The sequence below is a fragment of the Balaenoptera borealis genome (genome assembly GCF_965194805.1).
Source record: "Balaenoptera borealis genome assembly, chromosome: 6".
NCBI classification, from domain to species: domain Eukaryota; kingdom Metazoa; phylum Chordata; class Mammalia; order Artiodactyla; family Balaenopteridae; genus Balaenoptera; species Balaenoptera borealis.
The window spans coordinates 15,777,218-15,790,515 of NC_138863.1; the positions used below are offsets into that span (position 1 = coordinate 15,777,218).

Sequence of the window (13,298 nt, forward strand, 5' to 3'; positions counted from 1 at the left end):
AGTACTTAGTGCCATGATTTAGACCAATTGCTATGTTATAGCGAATGGCACTGATCACATTTTCTCACTGGTTCTCACTATATTCTCATAGCAACAGCACTTCTGGCTCTGGCTTAGCCTTACTCAGATTCTTCAGGCATTATTGCTTTTCCCTTTGTGTCTTGAATATACATATGATTGTTTATCCTATGCCAGATAGTGGGAAAAAAATCAGTTGAGCCAGTCTGGCAACATGTAGGGGAGGGAAAGGCACTTGTGAATTTAATCTGTTCTCAGAACCAAAATGATTTTCATATGCATCAAAGAGCCAAACTAGTTTGTGCATGCAGACACAAGCTCAGACAGACCGACTGTCCTTAGTGATATATTTAGTATTGGGATCTAACTCAGATCCCTAGGAAACCTTATTTATAATTTACCTCTATGAGGAATCCTGGCCACAGACCATAGATTTTTTTAAAAAATAAATTTATTTATTTTATTTATTTATTTTTGGCTGCGTTGGGTCTTCGTTGCTGTGCACGGGCTTTCTCTAGTTGCGGCGAGCGGGGGCCACTCTTCGATGCGGTGAGCAGGCTTCTCATTGCGGTGTCCTCTCTGTTGCAGAACACGGGCTCTAGCCGTGCGGGCCTCAGCAGTTGTGGCACGCGGGCTCAGCAGTTGTGGCTCACAGGCTCTAGAGCACAGACTCAGTAGTTGTAGCGCACGGGCTTAGTTGCTCCGCAGCACGTGGGATCTTCCCGGACCAGGGCTGGAACCCATGTCCCCTGCATCAGCAGACCGAGTCTCAGCCAGTGCGCCAGCAGGGAAGCCCCCAGACCATAGATTTTAAATTCTTTGACAGTCTGAGGTTCAGCCTTTCCAAAACTGTGTTTTCACATTATCTCAGTGTGAAGCTGTCTTAGCTTATAAAGTCAGATGGCTTCTCCCTTTTGCCATCATGCAAACATGTTAACTTGTAAACTGGCACCTACGTAAACTAGGTTTCCTCCTGAGGCTTATGGGAATAGGGTTTCCACTCTTTCAAGTCAGAGCACTGAATTTCATTCCTCTTCAGCCATCAGTGGTCCTTGATCCTTTTCAGAGTAGGATGTACTTTAGTCAACACACCTGGGAGGGAATTGATTTTTGATAGAATGGAGCCCAGTGAAATTTTTGGAATTTAACTAAGTTTGGGGAAAATCACTGTCTAAATAAAGAGAACTTGATGTGCTATTTATTTCCTTACGGTATCTCTCTTCCCTATCCCTCTGCCTTGTTCACATTTATGTGAAGCAGGATGAAGGAGAGAGCAGTTTCAGGACAGACTTGTCTTGCAGCTCAAACATTTGGACTGGATTCATTAGCAGAAACGCTGCAGATTATTAAACAATGAAACCTTTTCAAGTGGGAGATAAAGTAATGAGAAGTGGCAGGGGAGACGTAGGAATGCAGACAGCAAAACAGCAGAGAGTGACTCTGATAAGATCTCAGGGAATCTGAGACAAATCGGATTCAGGGTCAAGATGCCCTCCACCTTGTACCTACTCTGCTCCCTGCCCATGACTTGGTCCTGGCACTTTCCAGTAACTTCTGCTGTGAAGGAAACCAGGCCCAGTTCCTTCCCTTACTTTCTGTACCTGATCCTTCAGGAGGGCTCAGAGCCCAACTACCCGCTCCTGACAGGCTTTGGTTGCTGTGTAGCTAAGACCCTGCTCTTGCTGTTTCTGTCTGACCACCTGAGAGTAATTAAGCGGCCTCTCCTACCTAGAGCTGAACGGATTGGTTCCAAAATTATATTTTCTTGGAACATCTTGTTGAACTGGAATGCTTTGGCAGTTAAAAAAGCCACTGCTCACACCTGAACAAATCAGTCTGCTTTTCCTGAAATGAGTTCATGTTCACCTCCTGGCACATGCGAAGGTAACTGGCAGACCCAGGGGTCTGGCTGAAACCGGCCACGGTGAGATCATTGTATCATCATAAAGTACAAAGTTAAAGATGGCAGAAAATCAAAGAGTTATATTGATTGATTTGTAGTCTAATCATGCAAACAGGTCAGATGAAAAAACCCAGAGAGACTAGTGAATATGTCCAAAAATACTAGGCAAAGTGAGTCTGCCTCCGATGAAGTCGATTTCCCAGAGAAACAAAATTATTGACATATAAAATAATTCTTATGTGGCATAACACACACACACACACACACATACGCATGCATACAGAATGTGTATTCTATTGCCCATACGCTACCCTTTTTGTTGGAAAGTAAGTAAACTCTTTCAAGATTCAGAGTTCTGGTCTACACTTGCCTTACCATTATTACTATTTGCCACCTCTTTTTCTTTGGGCAAAAGGCAATAATTCCATGCTAATTTGTAGGGCAATCTTAGGAAAAGAGTGCGGCCAACTTAAGTCAAAACAAATGCTTAAAAAGCACTTAACTAAATGAACCTTTGAAAGTGGTTCTCCCATATCCAGATCTAAAGGTAATAATTTTGAAAAAAAAAAAAGTACAAATTAGAAGCATTTAACAAGACACATGTATTAGAACCGGAAGGCATAATTTTTTTCCCTAACATTCCATTCCAGGGACTGGGTTGGCTTCTTACTTTCTTCTCACTATAGGGGAAACTGCTCTTGAGATGCTGCAAGGAACCACTGTTACTAAAGCACCCAATATATCCTTAGACTGATCTCCTCAGCCCCTTCCTGCCCAGGAGAAAATGTCTCCCTCATAACCCATAAAGCAATACCGAAGAATCCTGGGGTCACTACCTGCAACCAATGGTGAACTGTACAAATTGTGGTGCTCTGGGACCTGGCATGCTGGCTGGAAATATTAGACATGGCAGCCAAATGATTCTGAACACCATGCGGAAATAAATAGCCCTTCTCAAGTAAACACATAAACGCAGCCACAAGAAAACCTAGAGATGAGACAAACTCCTTTTGTGATCTACTCTCATTTCATTCATTCAAGCTTCTTTGGGTTTTATCTAATACCAGCCTGCTTTCTAAGGCTGCCCTCCCCTGCATGGACCCATAAGTACTTGCCCCAAAGCAGTAGAGTGGTAACAAGCATTAAGAATGGCCTCTTCAGGTTTGAGAGTTTAATTCCTTTTTTCTTTTCCTTTTCCTTGTTGGAAAGGAAAACCCTTATTTTTGCATTCATGGCAATCTTAACTTTAGGAGATGTAATAAACATTTTGAAGGTTGCTATGTCTTGGGATGAAATTTTAAATTGGGGAAAGCTAAACACAAGTCTGGCTTTTGATGGTAAATTGAGGTATAAATATTTAGAATGAATTACCAGATTCCACACACTCAAATGTGGGCTTGTCAATCATGGCTCCAATGGCGATACCTATCAGAGGCTGAGAGGATGAGAATACCACCTTCTCAATGATAACCAATCAGATTCCTTCTCTTGTTCCAAATGATAAATACAGTAGCTGGCACTCATTGATTTATTTCATGTGATCTTACATGCAGTATGCAAAGTTATGAAAAATTAACAGCAATCATGTTTTACACCAAGGGCATACAACAGTAGGACTTCAGTACTACTAGGAATATATCTTGATAGTGCTTCTTGCTGTTATGTTACTTTAGTTGCTAATATAATGAATGTGCTTATTTTGAGAGACAGTTTTAAACCATAGTTACATTTTATTACTCCCTTAAAAGTACTTCTCACAAATCCCATATCACTGTAGAGTGTGTTGGTCCAATTTTTTATTAAGTGCAGCCCTTGTCCTATTTATGACCCATGACTGATGCATCAGCCCAAAAATGTGATTTCTCCGAAGCACTGCAGGACAAGTATCTCAGCTCCTATGACAGGAAGGCATTTCATAGAATTGTTTCACTACTCTAAAAATGCTCTGTTGCCAGCATCCCAGATAGGAAGCAAGGCTTCCCATGGCTTATGTTTTTGCAGGAAAAACACAGAATGTTTTAGAGAAGGTAGTTCTAATTGGTGTGAAACATCTTGAATTACTGAAGTTCTAGTGGACTTGAAAAAGCTTCTGGAGAATCAAAGGAATTAAATGATGTAATGGTCTTTAAAAGATAAAATACGAATAGAATGAAAAAAGCTTTAATTCACTTCAGAAAAAGATGTCAACTCTTAGAGTTTGTGGATAAAGTTGCCACATAATCTTCTTCATTTCAAATTCAGGTTTTTTTTTGGGGGGGGGTTGGTGAGGAGGGGATATGCCAGGGGAAAGATGAATATCAAACAATCAGTGCCATCTAGCGGTTTTATGGGATAAAGACAGAATTTCAGCAAACGGAGAACTGGTTTTTGCAACTGTAGTGCCTGAGAAATGTTCAATCAGGCCAAACTATAGATTTCTAGAGAAGACTGGCTACAATTTATATCTCCATTTATTCACTGCATAATGAACATCAAGTGATGTGGCAGTAGTTTTAAATAGTTTTGATGAAGGCTCAACAGAAAGAGAGTGAAGCCCTTAAAAGTCACAGATAACAAATAAGCCCTTTAACATATTTTAAATCTGTGAACTTTGCTATGTTTCAACCTTGTCTGAGTTAAAGCTACCAAGTGATATTTAAGGAGGAAAATCACATCTATCTCAAAATATCCTGTTAATGAGAGTTTTTTTTTTACCTGTAAACAATAAAAAACAATTCTGAAGTTAAACAACTGTCCTGAAGGTCTGAGCAAGAGGAAGGGAATAGAATCAAAGGATCCACAAGCTTGGATGGAAAAAATTACATCTTTATTTTCAGCACTGTAAATCTGAAATTTAGCATTTCCCTCAATTGAGAATGTAGGCTGCAAACCACAATAGCGTTAGCAATATCTGGGACTCTGACACCAAAAGAAATCAGGTATTTTCATATTATTTTACATGTTCTTCACCACTTATAAAGGATAGTAATTATTAGACCTGATACCAGGTATAATAAAGAAACAAATATATTATCGTGTCATAACTTTAGTTTTAAAAACATTTAAATAGTTGTTTTCAATATAATTTATCTTCTTTGTACTCCTATGTATTTTATTTAAGGCATTCAGTTTTCTCACCCACATTTCGGTAAAAATTAGACTTCTCTCACAAGGTTTTTGTGAGGATTAAATAAGCGAATGTTTATGAACATCTAGAAAGAAGGCTGGTCCACAGTAGGCAGGCAACAACTCTGGGGTGGATATGGCCCTCTCTATTAATATTTACTTGTGGAATTAACCAAGGAGGCGGTGGAGACTAGGAGAGAAATAACTTACTTACCTTGTTGAATCTTATCTTCATCTCTAATGCAGATAGTATCTGCCAAACAAGAGTGGTAGTTGAAGTACCAGCAATAGACCATATAATGCACCTAGTAGTTTCCGACACAGAGCAAGCAGTTGTGAAATTGTACCTGTCGTGATTATTACTGCTTATGAGTCTAAGCACATATTAACTAGGCCATTTGTGAAATGTGTTACAAATTTGGATTGAGGTACTGTTGATGTTTTTAGTACAAAGACTTTGGAATATTTTGACCAAAAAGCCTTAAAAAAAGAGAAAACATTGAAAAGGCTAAGAATGTTAAATTCAGTGGAGAACATAGGAATAACAACTAGGAGTTCGTACGATCTTAATAAATATCCCTCAAAAGCATATCTTCAGAATTCAGTTTTTTTTCTGGCTTCATGTATAAATGAAAAACCACATATATACTGCTTGTGAGGTGTCAGATCTCTCTAGAAGGGAGGCATGTTTATAGGGACCAGATTTTTTCCACTGACTCACAATTACCTGATAAGTGTGTGTGTATTAATGGTTCAGCAGGACTGAATATTTAAAATTGAGAAAGTTTGGTACTATAGGCACAGACGTTGGGAGGAGTTAAATGGGAGGCGAGTTTATTTTTAAACAGTATTTGGAAAACCAGATTCCAATTTAAGTACTTGGGCTCATGTCATCTTTACAAAAGTAGTGCCCTGGGACTGGTCCCTGTATATCTGCCTGGGTCCAAATTTACTCCTACAGTTAAAAGGTGTGTTGTCTTACAAAGGAGGGAGTTGGTTAAGTGAATATATCATGGACATCATGCTTTTAAGCTTTCTGATTGGTTGAGGAGTGATTTCCTCCTCGCCCCCCCACCCCTTTCTCTCCGAACTCCATCAGCTCTTGTTATTGTGGGGTAGGTAATTGGCAATTTAAGACCTCAACCCTCACTGCAGTCCTCTGGGGGACATAGGGGCTTCATCTGCAAGAATGATGTGGGAGGTAGTGGCTACAAGCTGAGTGATTCTCTCAAATGAAATGAATTCTAGCTCTGTTTGAAAAAGCTCCCTGAGGCCAAGCCTGCAGGCTGGGCTTGGACTTACTTCAAGAACTGTCCCCTCCAGGATGCAATCAGCTGGTTTCCCTCTTGTCTTCCTTTCTAACTGCTTCCTGCAACTTCCCTCTCCTGGGGTCATATACATGATTTCTGCTCTTTCTGAGGCACTCCCTCCTTAATTAGGGCACTCTACCTCCCTACAAGGCCCAACAGCTGATGTTTTGGTCTCTAATTGTGATTGGTTTGCTTATATCTGCCCCAGGGAGAAGCCTGTTGCCTGCAGCCAATTCCTCTTCTGCTGCCCTTCACTGCTCCCTACTGGCCAAAGAGGTAACTTTTGTTAATTCTTGAGGTTTAGACTCCACCCTAGAGAAAACAGATAATTAAAGCTTTCAGATGTTTGTGCAGTCAGGCTTCCAAGTAGATAGTTGGTTAAAAAAAAGGAAGAGAGACATATTATAGAGGCTGGAGTACTGTTCTTGTTTTTATTTGCATCTTAAACATAAGCAATTATGTTGAAAAATATACTGCTTAGGTAATTTGGTTTCAGTGGAATAAGCAAAAACAAGTGGTTTATTTCATTAGAGTAGCAGCTCTTGTTTCTCATTCTCTAGTTAATTGCACACTTCTGCATTTTACATAGTTCGGAGGGTTTTGCACATGAATCAGAGCTCTGACTCAGATTCATGGGAGCATGAGGGTAAGGGTCTCCTAATACCTGGGTGTACCTTCACTGTAATTCAGGTGCCTTGAAGAATTCCATAACCTCTCTTGCCCAATACTGCAGCTGACAGGCCAATCACGAGGGTCTGAGTTAATTCTTGTACATATGTAGCATATATGGTTCTTACGTCAACACCATCAGTTGAATCTCACAGGTCTCAGCAATCCATTATACAACCAGGTGATTTCCAGTGGAAGCAACTATTTTCAGGCCACCAGGTCCTTATGGAACATACTAAGAAGGCCAGTTTGTCTTTGGCACCTTCTGCATCCTCTGCAGTCTTTCCCACCCATGCCTTAAAGACGTCTAGGAACCACATGACCTCTTGCCTGAACCAGTCAAGTTTGCATCTTTAGAACTGCTAAGAGAGAGCCTCTCAAACATCCCAGTGCACGTGAATCACCTGGGGATCTTGGCAGACTGCAGATTCTGCTTCGGGGGGAGTGGGGTGTGCCTGAGAGTCTGCATTTTTTACAAACTTCTGGGTGATTCCGACTCTGCTGGTCCTTTGAGGACCACACTTTGAGTAGCAAGGCAATCAAATCATCTGATTAAAGGGATTACTTCTAATTAAGTGTAAGTTAGGTCTAACACAGCTGGTGTTTGTGTTTTAATAAGAGTTGTGTTCTTTCCAGCAACCCTTGATTATATCAGGAAGAACAGTGGTGTGACGTGTACTCCTCCTTTTAAGGCTCCTTTTCTGAAGTGATGTGGGGGGAGGATAGGGTTAATTCTAGGAAATTTGCAAAGGTGTTTCTTTGACTTTCCATCCCTTTTCTGTGCCCACCGCCACCTCTTCCATCCATGGCGCATTGTTTCCTATACCCCCTTTCTACTCTGTGGTTCAAGGACAAGAAAATGCTACACGTTTTTGTAATATTTAAGTATTTTTGGATGATAAAAATGTTTGTAAACCTTTGGTAATGAATGGGTTCCTATCCCAAGTTTGCCACAGAATTCAGGTGCATATGTGGCCTATTTCTTGACCAAGTGCTTGGGCAGCCAATATTAGCTTCCAAAAGCTAGTAAAGCTTCAATAATTTTAGAGACAAAAGACCAGTAAAAATAGGGTTTGAAGTTAGTGCTGTTATGAATTAACCAATATCTATTTAATGAGGACCTTACTCTAGTAGAAAGAGTGTTGAGTTGGAGCTAAGAGAGCTTGGCTCTGTTCCAATTCTATGCTCTCTAGCTGAGTAATACTGAACAAAAGCAGTGGAAACTGGGCTTCAGTTTTCCCTTCTGTCAAATCTATTCATTAGTTGAACAAATATTTATGGAATACTTATGAGGTCTTTAGATATCTAGTTAGTACTCAATAGTCAAGTATTGATCAAGTCCTTATGTATTTTTAAGTCATCGGGTTTTTGAAGTTGCATTTATTTGCTCCCGGAAAGTGATTTAGGCACATAGAATAATGACTCTACTTCTTGCTATGCACTCCTTCATGTGGTAAGAGGCAACCCCCTCCTGTCTCCTGCTGTTTTCTTGAATCTAAAATTATGTCTGGAAGCCCTAAAGACTCAGCAGGCTGGTTCTTGTAGCAACTTTCTCTGTTGGGTGATGGCCAAGGAAGGTGTCCTGTTGCATATGAATAAACTGTGTCTGGTGAGCTGGGGCTGTTATAACTTGGGTGGGCTCAACGGTCAGGGGTGCTGCGTGACTGGCCAAGAGGAAGTGCTGGAGAAACCTAGGACCAGATGGGCCCAGGGCTGGGGAACTTTCTCAGCTGAAGGGCTCCAGAGCCAGTGGTGCAATTTGCAGTGTCAGAAAGGTCAGCCACGTCATGACTCCTGAGGATAAACACATTTGGAATGGTACCCCTGCCAGCAACTGGGAATAGAAGGAACAAGCTACAGCCTCCAGGGGAGGGATAAGGGCAAGGGTGCCGCAAGGTGTTGGATCCCTTCCCAATGGGCTGTGAAGGTTCCAGGCAAAGCTCCAGACCCAGCAGTAGACTGGAATAATAAGCAGGAAATTGAGGCTGAAGTCTGGTGAGAGAACAGGGCTGCAGCCTCGTGCTTGGGGCTCATCAGATACCAGGCCTGCAGCAGCAAGATGAATTCCAGACTCTACACACTGGTGTTAATCCCTTCCCTGGTCAGGGCTGATTGAATCAGAGTCTGGGCAGGGCTGTGTCTATAACTGGCCAGGACTGGGAAGGCAGGGGTCATGAGGGAGGAATCAGAGGAGGAAATCTTGTCGACATTCTCAGTCCCAATATTGCCACCTCCATCCCATTCCTTACTGGAACATTATATTTACTGGTAGGAAATCACGTCTTTGTCCCAGAAGGGTTTTTAAACAAGAGTAAGATTTGCTAAGTGTTAATACTTCTGAGAGATGTAACATCTTAAGTTCTGCTTCCCTTTTCCTGTACTGAAAATTCTGGGGCAAATGTGTTGTCAATGCCTTCTGGTGAAAGACCACCAGGGGCATACATGTAATTAACATGCTGAATTGATTACTCATTGCAATAAGGGAGAACACACAACATGGGGATCTGTGGGATGTCTTGGTGAGAAGGTATTAGAAATGACTTATTACAGGATCTTGACTTTGGTTGGGTGACTTTAGGGGAGGGTCTAGAGTGGCTTCTGTTAGAAAGCAGGGACAATTCAATGATTAGGCATCTCAGTAAGTCTTATCTATAGGGAGAAGAGTCTAGAGCAAGCATAAAACTGTAATTAGTAAAGAAAGAGCAGTCAATCATATTAGCTATGAGCAACTGGATTGTTTGGTATTTTGTGGATTGCATAATGACTGTATTTCTGTCTGTTCTTAGATAAAATTAGGAAGTGCTTTTCTTTTGCCTCACTTCATCATGGCCTCAGAGTGACTGTGTCTGAGGCCAGTGTTCTGGGAGATTGTTTGTCAAACAGGAAACCCCATGCCCAGCTGTGAACGTCAGGCCAGCTCTCAACGATACCTAAACCTAGTTGTACGTGCCAGGTCAGTTCTCAGATGACAGTATACTTTGGCCCATCTATTCCTAGTAGGTTGGAAGGAGTAGGTTTAATATGTCTATTTTTGATAGTTAAAGTTTTGGAAACACAGAGAAACTCATGTCCCCATGCTAATATTTTGCTGTCAGTTTTCACACTTCACTTTGTTGTCGGGAAACACATCCCATGACACTTCTCCATTAATCCCACTCAGATGTTGTATTTACACTTCGCAAAAAAAGAAATAAGAGCGTAGAAAGTTAGGAGGGTTATCCTAGATCATGCTAAAGGTGAATCAGGCAGGACTAGAAACAACACATGCTAAGCTTCTCTGATCACACACTAGTGGCTGGTCATCAAATCATGGGAAGGCTGCCCTTTGCTAATAATGCATCCATGGTGGCTTTCTGAGAAAGCATGCTGGGTGCAGTTGGTGATGAAGATGATAATGGTCTTCAGGGTTAAGAATGTGTCATAAGCATACCTGACTTTACTTTAACATTGGTATATTCATTCTTTATATGATAGCTCATGATATCACTAACTACAAACATTTTCTTAAGCCAAGTTATAGGTGTGGCCAGTTTTGTCTTTCCGGACAATGAGTCCCTTGAGTTTACTGCCCATTCTGTTAATAGGCCTGCCCTCATTCAATTTATTTACACTTTCGTTTTCTTCACTAGATTATGTGTTACTTGAGGACAAAGTCAATATCCTCATGAGTTGCTAGAGTACAATACTGAATAAATGACCATAGGTGAAGGATGCTTATTTATTGTCCAAGGAGCTATATCATCCCAGTACTAAGATTTTATGACACAATCAAAATCTCAGCACTGCCATAACTGAAATTGTAATTCCCAAATTTCTTTGATCTTAAGCAAAAACATCTGCTTGAATGAAAAACAAATCCACAAAAGACTTAAACATGAATGTTTATAGCAGCTTTATTCATAAGAGCACAAACTAGAAACAACTTACATGTCCATCAATAGGTAAATAGGTAAAAAAGCTGTGGTATATCCATGCAATGGAATACTACTCAGCAATGGCAAGGAAGTATGTACCAATCCACAGATCAACATGGATAATTCTCAGAAACAATATACTGAGCAAAATAAATTGGACGTGAAAGATGACATACTGGATGATTCCATTTATGTGAAACTAAAAAAGACAAATTTCATTTATAGTGACAGAAAACAGATCAGTGGCTTCCCGGGTCTGGGGATGAGAGGCCGATTGATGGGAAGAGGCACCTAAGAGGTTTCTGAGGTGATGAAACTGTTCTGCATCTGGATTGTGGTGGCACTCACACTGATGTACACATTTGTCAAAACTCATTGAACGGTACACCCGAAGTTGATGAGTTGTATTGTATGTAAGTCACACCTCAATAAAGCTGATTTAAAAAAAAATTGTCTTGACTTCATATCCCTCTTCATCTATTGTCCTTTTCCTTGGTCCCCATTCAGAGCAAAACTTCTTGAAAAAACTGTCTATACTCTTTTCAGTTCTTCTTATTCTCTTTGGAAGAAAAGATGCTCACCAAGGTCATCAGTGATCTCAGCATTGCGATCCTGGTGGTCAGTTCCATCCTCATCTCATGAGACCTCAGCAGAGCTTGACAGAGCTTTTCAGTTCCTCCTCCTGGACACACTGTCATCAGTTCTCAACGTGCTCCCACCTCACTGGCAACTCTTCCTCAGTCTCCTTCTCTGCTTCCTCATTATTGCATAGGTGATTGAATTTTAGAGGCTTACCCCTCGATGACCTCATCTAGTCTCAGAGTTAAAAATGTCACCTCTATGCTGATGACTCCCAGAGTTCTATTCTCAGTGCAGATCTGTCCCCTGCCCTCCAGATTCGTATAACCAACTACTTATCATGTCTACTTGGATGTCTGACCATACCCATCATTTCCCAACTGGAACTCCTGATTTCCACAGTGTTTCCTCCCATACTGCTGCCTAGCCAACCTGCTTTTCACACTGTCTCCCTCACCTCAGGAAAGGGAAACTCCATCCTTCTATTTCCTTGAGCCAAAATCTTGCAGTCATCCTTTGTTTCTTTCATAACCCACATTCATTCCATTGACATTCTGTTGACTCTACCTCAAAAATATATCTAGAATTCAACAATATTTACCGGTCTTATTTCAGTCCAAACCATAGTTGTCCTGTGCCTTGATTATTGCAATGGCTGCTACTTGATGTCCTTTGTTGAGTAAGCAGTTGCATTCATGTTCCCCTATAATCTAATCCTCACACAGGAATTAGCATAATCCTTTTAAAGTGCAAGTCAGATCATGCCACTCTACTGAAAACAAACACTCTAAACTCTGATGCTGTAAGTCTGGTGCTTTAAACCCACATCCTTATAATGTCCTAAAAGGCCTGACAAGATCTGGCCTCCTAATGCCTCCCCTTTGCTCACTCAGCTCCAGCCCCACTGGCCACCTTGCCATTTTTGGAATGCACCGGGTGTCCTCGCAGCCCAGGGCCTTTGCATTTCCTTTTTCCTCTGGAATGCTTTCCTCCAGATATCCACATTGCTCATTCTCTCACTCCTTCAGAACTTGGCTCAAATGTCACCTTCTTAGGAAAAGTCTTGAACAGCCCCATTTAAAATTATAATGTCTTTCATGCCCTTCTACACTAGGATCCTCTATTTTCTTTACAGTTTTATTTTTCATAGAATTTATCACTATCTGACATACTATATATTACACTTACATATTTGTTTGTTCATTGTACACTTTCCTCCACTTGAATGTAGGCTCTGTGAGGCAAGTTTTTTGTTTTTTTTTTTTTTAAAGGGAACGCTATTTATTTATTTATTTATTTATTTTGGCTGTGTTGGGTCTTCGTTTCTGTGCGAGGGCTTTCTCTAGTTGTGGCGAGCGGGGGCCACTCTTCATCGCGGTGCGCGGGCCTCTCACTGTCGTGGCCTCTCCTGTTGCGGAGCACAGGCTCCAGACGCGCAGGCTCAGTGGTTGTGGCTCACAGGCCCAGCTGCTCCGCGGCATGTGGGATCTTCCCAGACCAGGGCTCGAACCCGTGTCCCCTGCATTGGCAGGCAGATTCTCAACCACTGCGCCACCAGGGAAGCCCCAAGATGATTTTTTTTTTTTTTTTTTGTCCATTTCTTTGCCATTTTATCTACAAAGCTTACAGTCTGGCACATGGGAGACTCAACAAATACTTGCTAATTAATGAATGGAAGGAAACTTGAGGCATGGAGAGACTAAGTAAATTGATAAACGTTGTCTAAAGGAGAGGTAGAATTGCTTTCAAGAAGAACAAATACCCTGAATTTGGACTTGGTCCTTACGCCAGATTTACTTC

The 13,298-nt window shown here is 41.3% G+C and overlaps 1 long non-coding RNA gene across 1 annotated transcript; it reads right to left on the reverse strand.

Annotated features, from left to right (window-relative positions):
• Window positions 1–462: 462 nt before the first annotated feature.
• LOC309630967 lies at window positions 463–13,075 on the reverse strand. The gene is made up of 2 exons (XR_014245983.1): window positions 3,167–13,075; window positions 463–2,871 (listed from the first exon to the last, which is right to left on the reverse strand). It is a non-coding gene; the product is annotated as an uncharacterized lncRNA (long non-coding RNA).
• Window positions 13,076–13,298: the final 223 nt, after the last annotated feature.